The following is a 19,184-nucleotide window of genomic DNA, read 5'->3' as shown; positions in this document are numbered from 1 at the left end:
GAAAATGAGGTCAAGGTCAGATGACACCTGCCAGTTGGACATGTACACCTTACAGTCCTTCCATACACCAAATATACTAGCCCTATTGCTTATAGTATCTGAGATATGGACTTGACCACCAAAACTTAACCTTGTTCACTGATCCATGAAATGAGGTCAGGTCAAGTGAAAACCGTCTGACGGACATGAGGACCTTGCAAGGTACGCACATACCAAATATAATTATTCTATTACTTATAATAAGAGAGAATTCAACATTACAAAAACTCTGATCTTTTTTTTCAAGTGGTCACTGAACCATGAAAATGAGGTCAAGGACATTTGACATGTGACTGACGGAAACTTCGTAACATGAGGCATCTATATACAAAGTATGAAGCATCCAGGTCTTCCACCTTCTAAAATATTAAGCTTTAAAAAATTTAGCTAACGCCGCCGCCCGATCAATATCCCTATGTCGAGCTTTCTGCAACAAAAGTTGCAGGCTCGACAAAAAAAACATCCTGCTGCTCGAACATTGATTAAAATTTCATTCCAAATGAAGTATGCAAGAATAAAAATAATAAGGTGTAATGAAATACTTCAAATATGTACAATTGAATAAAATAGCACACAAATAAACTTTTATCAACACAAGAGTGCACACACAGAAATGTCTCGCCTTCTTTACTAATCATTGATATTATGTTGATACTCCTAAATCTAAAGCTTTATTACTACTGTCACATAGACTTAACATGAACCATGAAAATGAGGTCAACGTCAGTTGAACCATATGCCAGGCAGACATGTACAGCTAACAATGCTTCCATACAACAAATATAGTTGACCTTTTGCTTATAGTTTAAGAAAATAGACCAAAACACAAAAACTTAACACTGAGCAATGAACCTTGAAAACCAGGTCAAGGTCAAATAAAACCTGCATGACTGACATATAGATCATAAAATATTTCCATACACAAAATATAGTTGACCTATGACATATAGTATTAGATAAAAAGACCAAAAACTCAAAAACTTAACTTTGACCACTGAACCATGAAAATGAGGTCAAGGTCAGATGACATCTGCCCCCTAGACATGTACACCTTACAATCATTCCATACAACAAATATAGTAAACCTATTGCATAAAGTATGAGAAAAACAGACCAAAACACAAAAACTTAACTATAACCACTGAACCATGAAAATGAGGTCAAGGTCAGATGACACCTGCCCGCTAGAAATGTACACCTTACAATCATTCCATACAACAAATATAGTAAACCTATTGCATAAAATATGAGAAAAACAGACCAAAACACAAAAACTTAACTATAATCACTGAACCATGAAAATGAGGTCAAGGTCAGATGACACCTGCCAGTTGGACATGTACACCTTACAGTCCTTCCATACACCGAATATACTAGACCTATTGCTTATAGTATCTGAGATATGGACTTGACCACCAAAACTTAACCTTGTTCACTGATCCATGAAATGAGGTTGAGGTCAAGTGAAAACTGTCTGACGGGCATGAGGACCTTGCAAAGTACGCACATACTAAATATAGTTATCCTATTACTTACAGTAAGAGAGAATTTAACATTGCAAAAAATCTGAACTTTTTTTTCAAGTGGTCACTGAACCATGAAAATGAGGTCAAGGACAATGGACATGTGACTGACGGAAACTTCGTAACATGAGGCATCTATATACAAAATATGAAGCATCCAGGTCTTCCACCTTCTAAAATATATAGCTTTTAAGAAGTGAGCTAACATTGCCGCCGCCGCCGTAGCCGCCGCCGCCGGATCACTATCCCTATGTCGAGCTTTCTGCAACAAAAGTTGCAGGCTCAACAAAAATTATGTAATGTCAAGCAAAAAATTATGAATATTGAATATGTACTTGGACAATTGAAGAAAATAATACGTTTATATGCTTATAAATATATTTTGTGTATTGACTGTCTCCTGATTAGTTAAAATTTTTTAGTTTTATTTTCAATTTTTTTTGTTTACAAATTTTATGAAGTCAACATGTGCATGATGTGTGTACTTTGTTATTATTTATATAAATAAAATAAAAAAATTCTTTGAGCCTTATTTTTGATAGAAATTTATTTATAATGAATGGCAATAACTTATTTTGATTTTATTGAACCATAAAATTAATTTTCAACTATTTACATTTTACATAATCCTCTTCGCAGATTATCTAATGTGAAGATTCAAAAAGTTATCTCCCTTTGACCAAGCGATTATAAATAATGTGAAATCTTACAGGAAAAATCTTGACAGCAAATACAAGACACTGAAATGAGCCACACTCAAATTATTATTCAGCATTTAATTAATTAGAAAAGGCAACAGAAAGTTTAAGTAAAAAGAAATATGTGTAGCTTAACCAAACACATTAACATAATCTGATGTCACCGATATGCTGCACTTGTAAATAATTTTAATAAAAAATGCAAATGTTGAAATAAAAGAGCAGTAATTCATTTTTTTACTTTAAAAAATAATCAAATTCAATAAACCAAACCACTTCATTTTAAGGGTTCCCCCCTTAAACTGAAAACTGTCAACTATAATTCAAAAGTAAACATGAAGGTATTTTTGTTCTTGCAAATTCCAAAAGTGTACCTTTGAATTGGTCCTTATTAAAATTTAGAGAAATTTTTATTGATATCTCTCAATTTTGTGTCATATGCCCTTAAGTAAAAATCCATGCAAGTTCTGTACATTTCTTGTGAAAAGGCCTCTCTGATTTACTTGGACCTCAGCTCTTTGCCTTGTGCATTCAGCTGTCTCTGGTATTTACAGTCTAGTAAATGACTTTAGTTTATCCATGTAAGATTTAAAATCTTGTGACAGTCAAATCCCAGTTGTGATCAGGCGAGTTTATCTACAGAATCACTGTCCCAACTTGACATTAAATCAATTTGCATGGCCTTTCTAAGTTTGTCCTTTTCTGACACTGGCAGTTTCTTGGTTTAAAGGGCCTTAGCTCTATTTTGTAGCTTCTGTAATAAAGTAATAAAAAAAAAATGTTTAATTTTATTAAATTGACAAGTGATATATATGTGACAAAAGCAATAATTTTCTGCATGCAATTATTCTATCTTAATGCAGTTGTAATCAAAATCATATATTTAAAAGATATTCTAATGAGTGACCCAAAAATATCTCGTTGAATAACTCTATAAAAAGAATAGCTAGAAGTTGTGATAAATTTTCTATTTTCAATGGACCATGAAATTGGGGTCAAACCATTAATTTATCCTTAGAAAGATCATAACATAAGGCACATGTATATTTATTTTTAAGTTGATTGGTCGTTAACATCATTAACAACTATCCTGACCAAAAACTTTTACCAAAACTTGAACCTAAAGCAGAACAGATGAAAGAATAAACAAACAAAAGCATGGATCATTAAACATAAACCCCTTCTACTATTGTAGGCTGGCATAACAATTTATACAACTATTACACATTGTGATTTATTTATCAACATCAAAAAAATTATTGATTTGTATCAGTTTAGTTTTTCAATTATATTTTAAAACTAACTCCTTCTATCATTGTTTGGTCTTATTCACGGTGTAGAATATATACAACTTTTATAATTTGATGTGTGATCCCCTCAGGGGTTCAGGCTTATATTTTGGCAAGTGTTTGATGTGTCTATGGGCACTATGGAGGTCTAAAATTAGGTAGCACCCCATTTTTTTCCTAGGGAGATTGATATTGGAATAACTCATTATTGAGTTTGTTGTCTTTATCAATTTCAATATAAATCACAATATCAGGTACAGCAATTTTTTTTTCTTTTGACATATAAGAAGTATTTGTAAATAGTATTAAAATACAATCAGCTGTATACAATATAACCAAAACAAAAATCTGAGACTGGATTACTGCCCTTTTATCTATTTATTATTTGATCTATAAAATAATATTTAATCAATAGAAATGTGAAAATTTCAAACAAGATTTAAGTCAGTTATTGTTTGATTTGGCTAATTCTACTAAATACACAATTATTTTGATTTTTGTTGTTGGTTTTTTTTTCCTGCAATTATTTTGTAACACTCTAATAAAAATGAGTATGAATTCAATCTCCATGATTCTATTCATGCTATTTGTTAGATGTCTCTACTCTCATTGGCAACAACACTTCATCTCCTTATAAATTAATTTTTGCAGGCCTCAACTAACAGTATTTTCCATAAAATATATAAAACAATAAAAAGCTAGTACAATCATGACAATGAGTACTATTAATTTATCCCAAGACTTGGTCTGGTCATGTCAAATTAATGTAATCATCAAATAGCTTACTTTAAAATAGAACCAGCTGCTGTTTTACATGTCCAGACTAGATTGTTTATGCCTATAAGCATCACAAACAGCTGCTTACTGCAAAATAAAACATAAAAAGTTCCTAAATTAAATGTGTATTGCCAGGAGATAATTAGTTGAATTTAAACATTCATATTATATTTGTTAAACTTGGTCTAAGGAAAGGGTGTACAGGATTTCCAATACTCAATATATATATATATGTCTAGCGGGACGGCTGCAGTGCAGGCGATTTGGTGTCACGATATCACAGTAGCATGGGTTCGAATACCCGCGAGGGAAGAACCAAAAATTTGTGAAAGCAAATTTACATGTACAGATCTAACATTGTTAGGTTGATATTTAGACGAGTTGTATATATATATATACATGTATATAGCCCAGGTGGTCGTGTGGTCTAGTGGGACGGCTGCAGTGCAGGTGATTGGGTGTCACGATATCACAGTAGCACGAGTTCGAATCCCGGCGAGGGAAGAACCAAAAATTTGCGAAAGCAAATTTACAGATCTAACATTGTTGGGTTGATGTTTAGACTAGTTGTATATATATATATATATATATATATTACAATGTTTGGCTATTTGAAACATTATGATCACATGCATATATGTATATATTCTGACAGACATTTCAACATACATGTAATATACATAAGGTATATTTATAGATTTTAACAAGGCTAAGTAAGTATATAAGCTGATAATACTAAAAAGGCATATATGTACATGTAACTCTATCTTTTGTCAAAGACAATGGCACGTCTCTATTTGAATTACATGACTTACAATGTACATTTATATCTTTTGAAAGATTTTTAAAATCATAAATTCAGAAAATGTAGACAAAATATATATATACAATATACAATGATATATACCTTTATATGTGAAGGAACATGGATGGCTGTTGTATTCCCTTATCTTTGAGCATCTGTTTCTGCTTGAAATCAATTCTCTGTAACAATTGGTGCAATTCTTCAATTTTTTCACTGTCATCAAGATTTCTGTTTGGGAATCCATCATCTTCTTTATTAGCTAAGTAAAATAAAAACTTTTTGAGAAAATGTAAATATTCAACATGATGTTGAATTGTTCATACAAAATGATATTAAGTTTAAATTCTTTTATATAAATGCCTTTTAAACTTGAGTCGCTGAACTGTAGTAACATGTATATGTTACAGTAAATAGGTGAAATTAGGAATTACATGTAATTACTAAACACTTCAGTAAATACCTGTAATTACTAGCCAATTTAGTAATTACATGTATTTACGGTACTAGTTGTTTCAGTGTTTTTACTGGTAATCACTGATTTTTTTTGTCATTTTTACAGCTATTTACTAACTTGATGTTTTTGTTTTAAAATTAAAAACATAATTCAAGATATCAAATAAGAAAGTAAAGGGGTAGGGATTTTAACGGCGCTAACTTAAGGATGTAGGAATATAATGCACATCCAAAGTGCATACTCTTTAGTGTTTGTGAATTGAAACTGGAAAATGGTTGTTTTATAGGTTTTGAAACTCCGTAAATATATGTATGCAAGACAATGATATCTATTCAAAATCAAACTAAAATCTCCATCATGCACTGTGGCTCAAAACTTTAAAAAAAACTTTCTCCAAATATCCTGGATTTCTACCAAACTTCATGAACTTGGACAGAAGCTAAATGTTTATGATCATAAAATAATATCCAAAAGTAAAGTTTGAAAAAAAAATCCTTTTTTTCGTATATTACTTATAAATGGACTAGTTTTGTCCCAGTTAACATTACATACACTCTGTAGTTAAAGTTTTTAAAACATTAGATTTTATAAACCATCCTGGATTTTTACCCAATTTTGACTGAAGCTTCTTACAGTACTAGTCAACAGATAGTATCTAGAGGAAAATTTTAATATTTTTTCCTCATTTTTGTTGAGCCTGCGATTAACAGCAAAAGTAACCGAGACTACATGTATTTGTTCTGCAAAAACCCTTACAATTTTAATAGCTTAATACATCGATAACCCATCTCCAGCTAGGGGTTGATTTGAAGGTCACATGAATACGTATTCAATGAGGTCCAAATATTCACTTGCAAGTGCACAACTCATCAACCTTTTTTCTCAGCTAATTTAACAAAATAAAACCAGAATGGCTGCTAACAGTGAATTATAATTTTACAATATCATTTTTATAAATGATTTAACAACAAAAAAAAGATATTTTTTTTATATATCTCGAAGCTAATGCACATAACAGTTCATTCCAGTTCTTAACCTACATAACGTTATCTTATCTTTATAAGGTAATAAGTCTAAATATTCTTCATATTCAAAGAGTTCTTTAAAAAGTTAAGACATAATGCTTTGGGAGAATTTTCCATTTCTGATTTCCATGTCTGCTGAAGTTGGTCAAAAATTATCTGTATTATAATGCTCAACTTAAACCATTTTGGATTAAAACTAAAGTTACTCTGATTTAACCAAATATTTGAAAGTCCATATTTATTCAAGATATTTTTTATACATATCAACCATTCAAAATTTTAAGTGTACTAACTGATCTTCTAGTTAGTATTACACAGCTAAAACAATGTTGTATTATGGTCAGGTGATCAAAAGTTATGGTTGTGTTAGCCATTGTTAGCAGTCAGTAAATAGGTGTAAATATTCATTTTAAATTTAGTAATTACTGGTAATAACTTGGCCGTTTAAGGAATTACTTGTATTAACTAAGTGCATGAAGTGCATCGGGAATTACCTGTAATTCCTAATTTCACCTATTTACTGTAACATATATAAACAGCATGTAAAGGTTTGAAATGTTTCCAAAAAAATACTCAATAATCATAATATAAATGAAGGAAGTATGGTAACCTACATGTATGTATCATTTGTTTGGCTATAGTAATTGGATCAACATCAGTTGGTCTTTAGCGGATAGCATTTATTTTGGAAACATACCACATTGTTTACTTTAATCTAATTAATCTTCATATACAACATGTACAATGTACATATACATGTATCTTAGTTTTCTCGTTTGAATTGTTTTACATTGTCATATCGGGGCCTTTGTGGTATGGGCTATGCTCATTGTTGAAGGCTGTACAGTGACCTATAGTTGTTAATGTCTGTGTCATTTTGGTCTCTTGTGGACAGCTGTCTCATTGGCAATCATACCACATCTTCTTTTAATATATCATTAAGCATTTGAATCACAGGCACTTGTTTCTATCCATTGGAACACCCACTATCAACGTATATTTTCGAGAAGGTACCCAAGTAATTTTTTCACCTCTCCGCTTAAAACCATTATTTCTGGTAAATATATACGTTAATATTCTTCAAATGGATAGAAACAAGTGCCTGTGATTTGAATTTATACCAATATCAAGGGTACAACTGATATGTCACCTGGGTAAGTAAGGTACATGTACCTATAGAACAAGTCAATTATCCAATAATCTTAAAAACTATAGCACAGTTTGTTATTATTCCGTGACAATAAACAATAATTTGGTTTGCACGACACTTTGACCATGTCCCCTCCTTTTTAAATAAGGTTTTGGGAATAAAATATATTGGGCATGCATATCAGATTAATCATAAAAAGTAAATTGATTGTGTAAGGTTATGTAATATATAATGATCTATATTAAAGTAATGCGGTTACCAAATCGAAAATCATGTTGAATTTGAAGTGTGTTCTTCTTTTGGGATTTGAAAATCCCGCAACATGACGACTTAAACATTGCTATAATAGAAAACACTCGAGACAACCGAAAGGTGCACGGTCGCACTAAATACCAATAATATGTTATTAAGCCAAATAAAATAATGTATCCTAATTGATAGATTGATATGATGCGTATATAATATAATTGTTTAAAAGATGTGAATAACAGAATAAATGACAGACACGTGATCTCCAGAAATTAACTAGTAAAGATAATAAAGTATTTTCCTGGTCTACTTTTTGGTCTTAACTTACACTGTTATTATAACAACATTACAAAAAAAAACGCGGGACATGACCAGATAATAAATATAATTTTTCATACGTACAAATCAAGTTGATCGAGTTACCTGGACTCATAATATTCACATATTAGTATAACCCTTAATATATATTTCTCAAATTATTGCTTTAATAGTAAGCATAGGTACTTGGGTACAGGACATTTTTTTTACCCTACCCTTTTTTTCCACTGTTATATTTTCGTTTTCTCACTTTCGTATTATTTATTTTTTTCGCGTCTGTCTGTACGTGTCATTAGAACATAAATACACTACAAATTACTTGGTTTTGCTATTTACTATCAATTCCAAGTTTACTATCCACAGCGGTCACGGATATATTACTAAAGAGAGTGAATTTTAAAATAGAAAACGAAAAAATAACGGATATTGGAAAAAAGGGGGAGGGTAAAAAAAATGGTGACATCCCATTAGTCTGACAACCATTATTCGGACAGCCCAATACTCCGACAACATGTACTATTCTGACAGCCCATTATTACGACAACCCATTACTCCGACAGCCCATTATTCCGACAATATGCGTTTTTCTTAGTGTATGGATAAATTTTCTCTAAAAAAAAAAAAACCAACTCCGCTCTCTGATATTTGTGGTTGTCCGTTTTGATTCCAATTATTTTTTGCATGCGGACATTAATTTTGTCTCAGTATATTGGAGTTGATACACATGATTATAGCAACTGCTCAGTCCTTAACCTCGCCCCTCTCAAGTTCGTTTTGCGTGTCTAGTTACTTTATTTATCTTTATATTTCGTTGTTTGTGTGTCTACTATCAGTCTGTGCTGTTCTAGCTCGCTATTTCTTGCATGTGTGTCTTGATCTACCTTCTTTTCACTAGATCTTCGAATCCCCCTTTTCGCGTATCAGGGGAGTGAGGTTCCCCCACTATGAACTACATAAATAAATAATACATCGGAGTTGGAAAACACTACCCGCCCTCTTTGGTCGTAACACTTTCTCTCCTTGTATCACTCATCTGAGTTTTATTTAAATTTATTTTGTTGCAGAAATAATGGGATAAAATAGCGTCAGTCAAAATTAGAAAAACAAACGGAGACAAATACGTACCCAGAACCTAAAAAATAAGAAGACAAATAGGACGAAATATGTGCTCAGAAAAGATGAGCAATTCCAATCATGATCAATCATGAATACGGTATCATGTTCGGGAATGAGAATCCACGAAATACGGAGACAGTACATGTAGCACTTCTAATAGCGATCGTTCAGACATAATCTGAGAGATGACACTCAATATTTTGTTGGGAGACCGATTTTGTATCCTAAGATTATTTTAAATTCTAGAAAGATATGCCTCTTTTTTAATGATTGGTGGAGATGCAGGACTGCATGATGATTTACAACAAAACTTATTACGAAAAACAAATATGACGGACATGAATATTTCGGCAATTTCTATCTAAATATGCATAAGGAAAAGTGATATCGGGTCAGTGACTGTATATGTCATAGAAATATACAGTCAACGCATTTTGACTGCTCAAGTAGAACGAGTGCAGCATAAAAGACAATAACAAACTAGTAGAATAAGACAATGTGTGACATTCTTGTCCTTGTGTCTTTGTCAAATTGTTTAATTGTAAAAACTTAGTAATATGTGTTTTGTGGGAAACCTATTTTTCATTTAAAAATTGGTTTCAAGAAGAAACATATTTAGATATCATTGATTTTAAGAAAGGTAATTTATATGTTAATTCAGAATCGGTGCTCTTCCATTGCATGAAGAATTGAAAATGCTAAATACTCAAAAAATCGTATTGTACAGCTGATAAAGTTTAGGATGAGCGTCATTTTTCAATCGAATGCTCACTTCATTATAATTTGAGGGAGGAATTCTTTCGCCATATTTCTAGCACATATCAGAACTTTAAAACGTTAGACAATTATGATTAATTTCGAAGTGAACACAAGAAAACTTTACTATTATGGAGAAAAAAATGAGGATCATATCGTTAGTTCTTTTGAATAATGTAGTACATGTCTGGATACTGACTGTTAATTGATATTAATACGTATTTTTTTTTATATTTTGTCTTAGCTCCGATTGTGACTGAGGCTTATAGTGCTATAAATATAATTATATCATATTAGTATTGTAATGTCTTAATGTTGACACAATCATTAGACTGGCCGCCGCTTCGAAAAAGTGGGGGTATACTGTTTTATCTCTGTCTGTCCGTCCGTCCAACCGTCCATCCGTCAGTTCGCCGCCCGTCCCATAACTATTTTCGTTGCATCTTTTTCATGAACTACATTACAAGGATTTCTGAAAGGTTTATTGAAGTCAGTTATATCGTGTGATGCTTTTTCAAACTCATTACTCATTACATGACAGCCAAGTTGAAAACTTTTGTCACATTTTTCTCAGGTACTACAATACCATGATTTCTGATATTTAACTTCAAGGTTTATATAAGTCAGTTATACTGTGTAATGCTTTTTCAGATTCACAACTCAAAAACTTTCTATCTACCGAAATATTTGGGCAGGGTATCATCAGTAGCTCGCGCCATCAATGCTTGTTGTTGATTTACATAGATCCTTTAATTTGGAAAATAAAATATTATTTTCTGTTTTATTCTATATACAGATTTCGAATTGAGAATTAACATTGAAAGTATACGAACTACCTTAGCCTTGTATTATATATACGGAGTTATTTCTTAAAATATGTTATTACAAATATAAACGTAATAATACAGACAGACACATTTTATTTTACCCTGATATCCTGATACTTGACTTGATAAGTGTCGGAATTATAGGTTGTCGGAGTATTGGGCTGTCGGAGCAATGTGTTGTCGGACTATTGGGTTGTCAGACTAATTGGTTGTCGGACCAATAGGCTGTCGGATTAATGGGCTGTGGGAATAATGGCGTGTTACCAAAAAAAACAAAGTTCCGATGATAGTAAGACCCTTATTACTATACACATCCTTGATTCATGACAGTGATATATGCATTATAAACTGTATACAGAAATATACAAGATATTGACTTCTAAATTAACTTAATGTTACCTCAGTTACTGACTCCATGTTGACATTATTGTGTAATGTTGGTGTTAAATGAGATAGGTGTTGAAATTTTTCGTCGAATAACTGAATTTGGTGTGTCGATATCTTCTGATCCTCCACATGCCCCGGGCAAATCCAGAGGCGCTAACCGGGCATTCTTTTGCATCTGACCGAGAAGACTTTCAGAAGGACTGTATAGACGAATCTTTAATTGTTTTAGAACCTTCATCAGACCCGAGTCTTGCATGGAGATGGACACTGATAGACTTAAGTACTGGTACATTGTATTAACGATTTCACTACGAGGAATATCATCATCTTCAGAATGTGAGAGACAAGCAAATCCGCCAGACGACATATCCAGACAGACTTAGTCAATGATGCAAATAATATTCTTGTAGACTTGTAGCCAGACTGGTATATATATATATATATAAGCAGACTGGTGGACGTGTAGGACATGAAGGCAAACTGTTAGAAACGTAATCTGGCGGGTAAACATGTATATCGACTTGTAAACACGGAGACAGACTGACGGACACATAGAGACCGCGGTTAAAACGTAGTGACTTGTGGACATAGCCAGACTGTTGAAAATCATATGGACAGACTAGGGGTCTATAAGAAAGACTTGTGAAAGTAAAAACAGACTAGTGGATGATTGAAAAACTGGTGAACATGTAGACAGACTTGTGCAAATGTAAATTGACAGAAAATATTTGTCAGCCGAAAAATCTAATTCTAACTCTATTGGGTTTGATTTTCAGACTTACATGTATATGAATACGAAATCTATATTCTTTGGGGGGGGGGGGGGGGGGGGGTATTATGTTGTAGGGCAAGCTAGGGTAACAGTTATCAAAGCCCCCCCTTTTTTTCAAATAAACGAATTTTTTTATTAATCTTCATTTTGTCGGATTAGAAATGTTCTATGATCTCATCTATGATTTAAGTATAAACTAAAGGACACTTTTTTACTTGGTTGTGCTATAATGGATTTAGTATTACCATTTTTTTCAGTTAAGAACAAAAATGAAAATAAGGATTATTTAAGGTTCTCTCATTAAAATATTCAACATAATGATTCTTTATTTGCAAAACAAACAAAAAACAATTTTGATTATGGCAAATACATAGACTAAACAAACATAATGAAAAATTGTAAGGTTAAATTAACTGTAATATTTATTTCCAAAATAAATTCAACATCATGTCAGCTCATCGGGTCAATTTAATTAGCCGGATATCGTTGCCTTTACCAATTATTTCACACCACATTTTACACTAGTTTAACAAATAATTCATACTTTTTATACTGTTTCAGAAGCGTTGTCTATGTGGTTTATTTATTATAAAAGTTGTAGGTCACTGGGTCATTATCAAACACTACAGGAAATTAAACAATGTATAAATTTGTCTTTGGTATACACGTCTATATACTATACTGACTAATATAAGTTCAGCAGCGCATATTTTAATATATTTCAACAAATAAACAATACATATTGTCTGTGTGTGTGTGTTACAAGTATGCAAGTGATCTAATTATTACAGGAAATAAATGGAACCATAATGCGTGATTTTCTTTACTTGAAAATGGAAAAACTTGACAGAAATTAAGATAGATTTGACTTGAATGTATCTGTTGTTTTACCTTTTTTGTAAAGCAGTATATTTTGAATTTGTTAATAGTATAGAATTTTTTATTAATCTAATCAAGAACCCATAAAGGGCATCATTTTACAACACAATATGTTAGTATACTAGTATATATAATGCGACGTAGGTAAAGATTTTTCTTTATAAAATATTATCATTTCCAATTTTGATGAAAACACATTATGTGGTCAAGAGGATAGCGTTTAAAAACTAAAAAAATGCTTGCACTTCGCCATTTTTTAAGTTAAATGGTCAGTTTCATTTGGCCTTATTAACATTTTTTAGTCGAGCGTCAATGATGAGTCTTTTGTAGACGAAATACCCGTCTGTCGTGAATGTAAAATTTCAATCCTGGTATTTATGATGAGTTTATTTACCATATTTACAAATATCTTTCTATTAAATATACCAACCGAGCTATACACTAGCTGTTGGCGCTTTTAATCTTGGTTGCAGTATTGAAAATAAATTGTAAAAATAAAACAATGTTACTTTTCTTAAAAGAGGATTTACGCATTCAGCTTCTTTTTTTAGAGTGAATGGCAATATATATTTTTTTTTAAAACAAATACATGACAGGGTGCTGCCTGAACTAAAGTGAGGGGTATCTCCAGTCAGTTATTCCCTTTATGGTATATAATCAATAAAAAAAATCCCACAAACGGGGGACCCGACCCGGGCCCGCCCCCCCAAAAAAAAAATGGATCCGCCTATACCAACCGAGCTATACACTAGCTGTTGGCGATTTTAATCTTGGTGTTATTTAACATTTGCAGCTATTGAGAATAAATTGTAAAAATGAAACAATATTACTTTTCTTAAAAGAGGATTTACGTATTCAGCTTCGTTTTTAGAGTGAATGGCAATATATATATATATATATTTTTATATATTTTTTAACAAATACAGGACATGGTGCTGCCTGACCGGACCCCCCCCCCCTTTCCCACTGGATCCGCCTATACCAACCGAACTATACACTAGCTGTTGGTGCTTTTAATCTTGGTGTTATTTAACATTTGCAGCTATTGAGAATAAGTAAAAGAGACAACGACTCGAAAACAAGCAGACGATAGACGAAGGCAATTGGGTCTTCAACGCGGCGAGAATTCCACGCAAAATACGGATATAACAGAAAATGTTCTATAATTGCCGATCCGACACATGTATTGTAACTATCCATGCACCCATCGATTCAATCGAAAAACTCGACGTACGACCTTCGACAATAAACCAACACATGCGAAATGTATATACGTAACAATTTATAAAATGTCCCGATGTGACAAAATGTGAAACAATAGCCTAGAGTATGTAAAAACAATTACAAAACAAAAAACAAAATTTGATAGAAAGCAACCATTGCATCCCTGAAAAATAACTTTCAATTCAGAAACTCAAATGTATTACGATCTTAGAAATCTTAGAATTCATGGCTATAAAGCTGAAGAGAAATGTTTAAGCAAACTGAGCACTATGAGGTTTTGATTTTTTATAAGTATCAACTGCAATTTCAAGCTTATTTTATGACCTCACTTTCATCGAAGGGTATATTAATTTATCGCCTACAGGTTCGTTCGTCTACCCGTTCGTCTGTTCGTCAAGCTATAGATTGGTTTGTCTGGCTATCACCTCGTACAGTTTTTGAGTTGCAACTGAAACATTTAAGTCAAATATCCTCAAAATTCAAGGTAGTTGGATACATTTTATTATAAAATGCAGAGAGAGATCATCGTTTGTCCTGCTTCCTCTTCCGACATTTTTTTAACTATAAATTTATAGTTTTAATTAATATTTCAGAGGTTGTCTGAACATACAATTGAGATGTTCATGCATGTATTCCTATATATGCATCTTGATTTTTGTCAAATATTCTTAAATGCCAGGAAGTTGAACCTTAACAATTATGTATATAACCAGCATCTATAGAGCTACTCCTACATTTTTTTAAGCAAAGCCCTTGATATCTTGTAGGATGCAGAGGCGTATCAAAGGAATGCGGTAGCAGGTGGGCCTCCCCCTTTTTTTGTGTTATTGATTATAAAGAGAAGCACTGAAACATGACTGGCACAGGCCCCCTTTTCGGCAGTACTGAGACCCACTTTTGAAAATTTCTAGTTCCGCAACTGGGATGTTTATACGCATAATAGTGATGTGCAAGTCCATATTTAGTCTTAGATACATGATTTGTTCTATTAGTTGTTGGTGGCTTTGAACTAGCTGTCAGTTAACTGCGAGTACTTTGAGATATGTTCCTATAGTGTCTTTTTGTTGGGGATGAACAAGTACCCGGCCACGTCCACTTGTAGTTTTGTCATCTGATGAGTTAAGCCATTTTCAAACGATTTTAATAGTTCGTTCTTATGTTGTACTGTTATACTATTGTCCCATGTTAAGTGCATGGGGTTGGGATCCCGCTAACAGGTTTAACCCCGCCACATAATATAAGAATGTGCCTGTCCCAAGTCAGGAGCCTGTAATTCAGTGGTTGTCGTTTGTTTATGTGTTACATACTAGTATTTTTTTTTCGTTCAATGTTTTGTATAAATAGGGCCGTTAGTTTTCTCTTTTGAATGGTTTTACATTGTCATTTTGTGGCCTTGTATAGCTGACTATGCGGTATTGGCCTATCTTATTGTTGAAGCCCGTAGGGTAACCTATAATTATTAATTTCTGTGTCATTTTGGTCTCTAGTGGAGAGTTGTCTCGTTGGCATTCATACCACATCTTCTTTTATATATATATAGGATATTTTTTTCAAATATACATTCATATACATTATAACTAATAATTGGACTAAATCAACTATGGCTGGGGTATTTAAACGTGTCTTATAGACACACATAATTTACGTTTTACTTCTGTATTGCTTTTTGCTAAATGAAATGTCTGCAAATCTATGTCGTTTTATGCAGTGGTGTCACAAGGGGGATTGGGAGGGATCTTCTGCATGCATATGTAGTTCCTAAAATTTTATACTATATTCATTTAAATCTGAATTACCCGGCATAGTTTTCTCGTTTGAATTGTTTTACATTGTCTTATCGGGGCCTTTTATAGCCGACTATGCGGTATGGGCTTTGCTCATTGTTGAAGGCCGTACGGTGACCTATAGTTGTTAATATTTGTGTCATTTTTGTCTTTTGTGGATAGTTGTCTCATTGGTAATTATACCACATCACCTTTTTTATGTAGTCTTTCGATGTAAAACATTCGATGAACATCTTTTCATTTTCGCCAATACATTATTTTTTTTCATTCGCCCAAATTTTAGATACATGGCGTAAACACACACTAGTTAATTAATAAAAAAAACACACTTCTTTCTGCTATTTGCACCCGCCTTGTTCGCCATGGGACATGAATGTGTGATAATCATATATAGGCGGTATGATATAACTTATAATTTTTTGTGAACGGGATGACGATCGGAATTCATTTTTGTTAACTTCGGAAATTAGTACATACATGTACATGTAAAAAAAAAGTTCTTATTAATAATCGTGTCAAAAATATCGCTCTAATATATATTTTGACAACCTGGCAGTCAGCACTGTTCTTCTTTATAATTCTTAAATGTATCACCCTACGCGACATGCGTTGCGGTAGAAATAAACTTTTTCATGGGCGTCCGAACGTGTCCGTGTTTCTGTCCAGCCACCTCTCATGTAAAATTCTTTGTCAATTGTGAATCAAACTTATATCAGAGATGAATCGTCACAAATGGCTCGGACCAGTATTGAATTTCAACATTTTTTAAAATATTCGATCTCTCTTTTGCACCGATTATTATAACTATTATCATCATTATTGATCATTATTATTACAAACCTCTACTGTTCGCTATTTATATACACATGTTATAAATTGTCATAATAATTGTTGTTCCTTTCAAATAGGCTGCTGTCGTTTTCATCTGGCGCAGAAATAACTGGTTTGTGTGTGTGTGTGTGGGGGGGGGGGGGGGGGGTCCAGTCTGTTGGGCTAGTAGAGAGAAAACTCAAGTGAAATTGGTAAATGGCTATCGCAGTTTTGCGGTGACCATTCCTTCCCCCATGAAATCGAGGATTGCTTCACGTTTGACATTATATCTGACGCTCGAAGCCGTCATCCATGCATTCTAAGATGTTGTACTTGTATATGCTGAACTTCAAGTTAGCCATCTCATTGCTGGTCGGCTGCACGCGTTGAAAACTGTAAGAATAACGGTGCAGTTTTTCATGGATGTAAACAGAGTGCTTTTATCTTAATTTTACTGGTATGTTTTTAAACAGTTATACCATTGGCATTGTCCCACGTTAGGGCGATGGTTGGGATCCCGCTAACATGTTTAACCCCGAAACATTATGTCGGTAATGTGCCTGTCCCAAGTCAGGAGCTTGTTATTCAATGGTTGTCGTTTGTATATGTGTTTCATATTTGTTTTTCGTTCATTTATTGTACAAAAATTAAGCCGTTCGTTTTCTCGTTTGAATTTTTTTACATCGTCAGATAGGGACCTTTTTTAAGCTGATTATGAGGTATCGACTTTGCTCATTGTCGAAGGCCAAATGGTGACCCATAGTTGTTAATTTCTGTGTCATTTTTGTCTTTTGTGGGGAGTTGTTTCATTGGCAACCATACCACATCTAAATTCTTTTTTATAATCCTGCTCGGAAGCCTACTTTCATCTCCTCTTGAGTATGTTACAACAGTTATATACATGTTATGATTGACAATTTATAACTTATGTACTGGCTAACGGAAGAGATTTATAATGATCAAAACGACCCTGTAAGTAACATGTACACAAACAACGCAAATGAAACACAAATTCGGCAAAAAAGAAATAAAAAAAAATCAGCGAAAAAGAAATGCAGATCAGACCTGTGCAAATGATGAGTAATCAATGATAGCGTTAAATTAGAATTTGAATGTTATGGTCCCATATCATGGTTTAAAAGAATTAGGGACCAAAAACTGGCCATAATAAGCAAAACAACGTTTTTCTGGTTTCCGGACAATAACTTGTGTAAAAGTGTATTGATATCTATAAAATTATACTACAAATATTTGCACAAGGGAGGGAGGGTTGGGTTTTATTTTGTTGGTTATAGCTCAAACCGTTCAGGAGTAAAGTGCAAACAAGAATGTAAACACAATACACGGATGCCCAACTCGCACTATCATTATCTATTTTCAGTAGATAGTGAAATTGGGGCCAAAACTCTAATTTGGCATTAAAATTAGAAATATCATAGTATAGGGAAAATGTGTACTTAGTTTCGAGTTGATTGGACTTCAACTTTATAAAAACTACCTTGACCAAAAACTTTAACCTAAAGCGGGACAGACGGACGACGAACAGACGAATGGACGCACAAAGCAGAAAACATAATGCCCCTCTGCTAGCGTTGGTGAAGAATACAAATGGGTATTTTTAATGATTTTCGGAATATCAGTATACTAGTAATAATATCTATAATTTAAAGCACAAGATTCATAAGACCCAGAGGCCCCCTCCCCATTTTTGTGGGAACAAAATGGTTGATTGTATAGGGAATCACTGAATCATGAATGGAGCGCCCCCTTTTAGGTCAGTCGACGGGCCCCTCCTTATGAAAAATTATGCATGGATCCGCCACTGAGGTTTCATTCCACAAAAGAAAGGTTGGGTCGATTTAGGGGTTAAGGATATATTGCTTAAAATTGTTATAATAATAGAGGCCAAAACAAGACTTTTTGAATACTTTGTAAAACCTAGATAGTTATTAATCAAAGAAACAAAAACCCTTTACTTCTCCGAAATCATTCCAACTGAAAATGTCAGTTTAGTTGTATACATAGAGATGAACGCGTTACGGACATAATTTTGCATTTACTAATCAATACTTGTTGAGTTGTACAATTCATATTTCACTAACTGTTTTTCAATTTTCACTGAAGTTATATAAATATAATATATATGTTCGTGTTCCTAAATTCATGTCTTTAATGTGTAAAGATGTTTAGTAACTTTTTATCACAGTAGTATTGTCAGTTAAAATATTTTGGTTAATCTTTGGTGATGTATTTTTTTCCCTGAAGTTAAAGGTACATAGAGCAATATGATCTCTTTTTAAAA

General features: G+C 33.0%; 1 protein-coding gene and 1 long non-coding RNA gene across 2 annotated transcripts in view; one reads left to right on the top strand and one right to left on the bottom strand.

Annotated features, from left to right (window-relative positions):
• Positions 1-19,184, top strand: part of LOC143055630 (fibrinogen-like protein A) — an 88,085-nt gene that overhangs the window by 35,344 nt on the left and 33,557 nt on the right. The window lies entirely within an intron of this gene.
• LOC143055635 (uncharacterized) lies at positions 2,092-8,248 on the bottom strand. Its single transcript, XR_012972107.1, has 4 exons — positions 8,020-8,248; positions 5,234-5,390; positions 4,336-4,413; positions 2,092-3,014 (listed from the first exon to the last, which is right to left on the bottom strand). It is a non-coding gene; the product is annotated as an uncharacterized LOC143055635 (long non-coding RNA).

This window comes from Mytilus galloprovincialis, chromosome 12 (genome assembly GCF_965363235.1).
Source record: "Mytilus galloprovincialis chromosome 12, xbMytGall1.hap1.1, whole genome shotgun sequence".
In the NCBI taxonomy this organism is placed as follows: Eukaryota; Metazoa; Mollusca; class Bivalvia; order Mytilida; family Mytilidae; genus Mytilus; species Mytilus galloprovincialis.
This window is presented reverse-complemented; position numbering and strand designations above follow the sequence as displayed.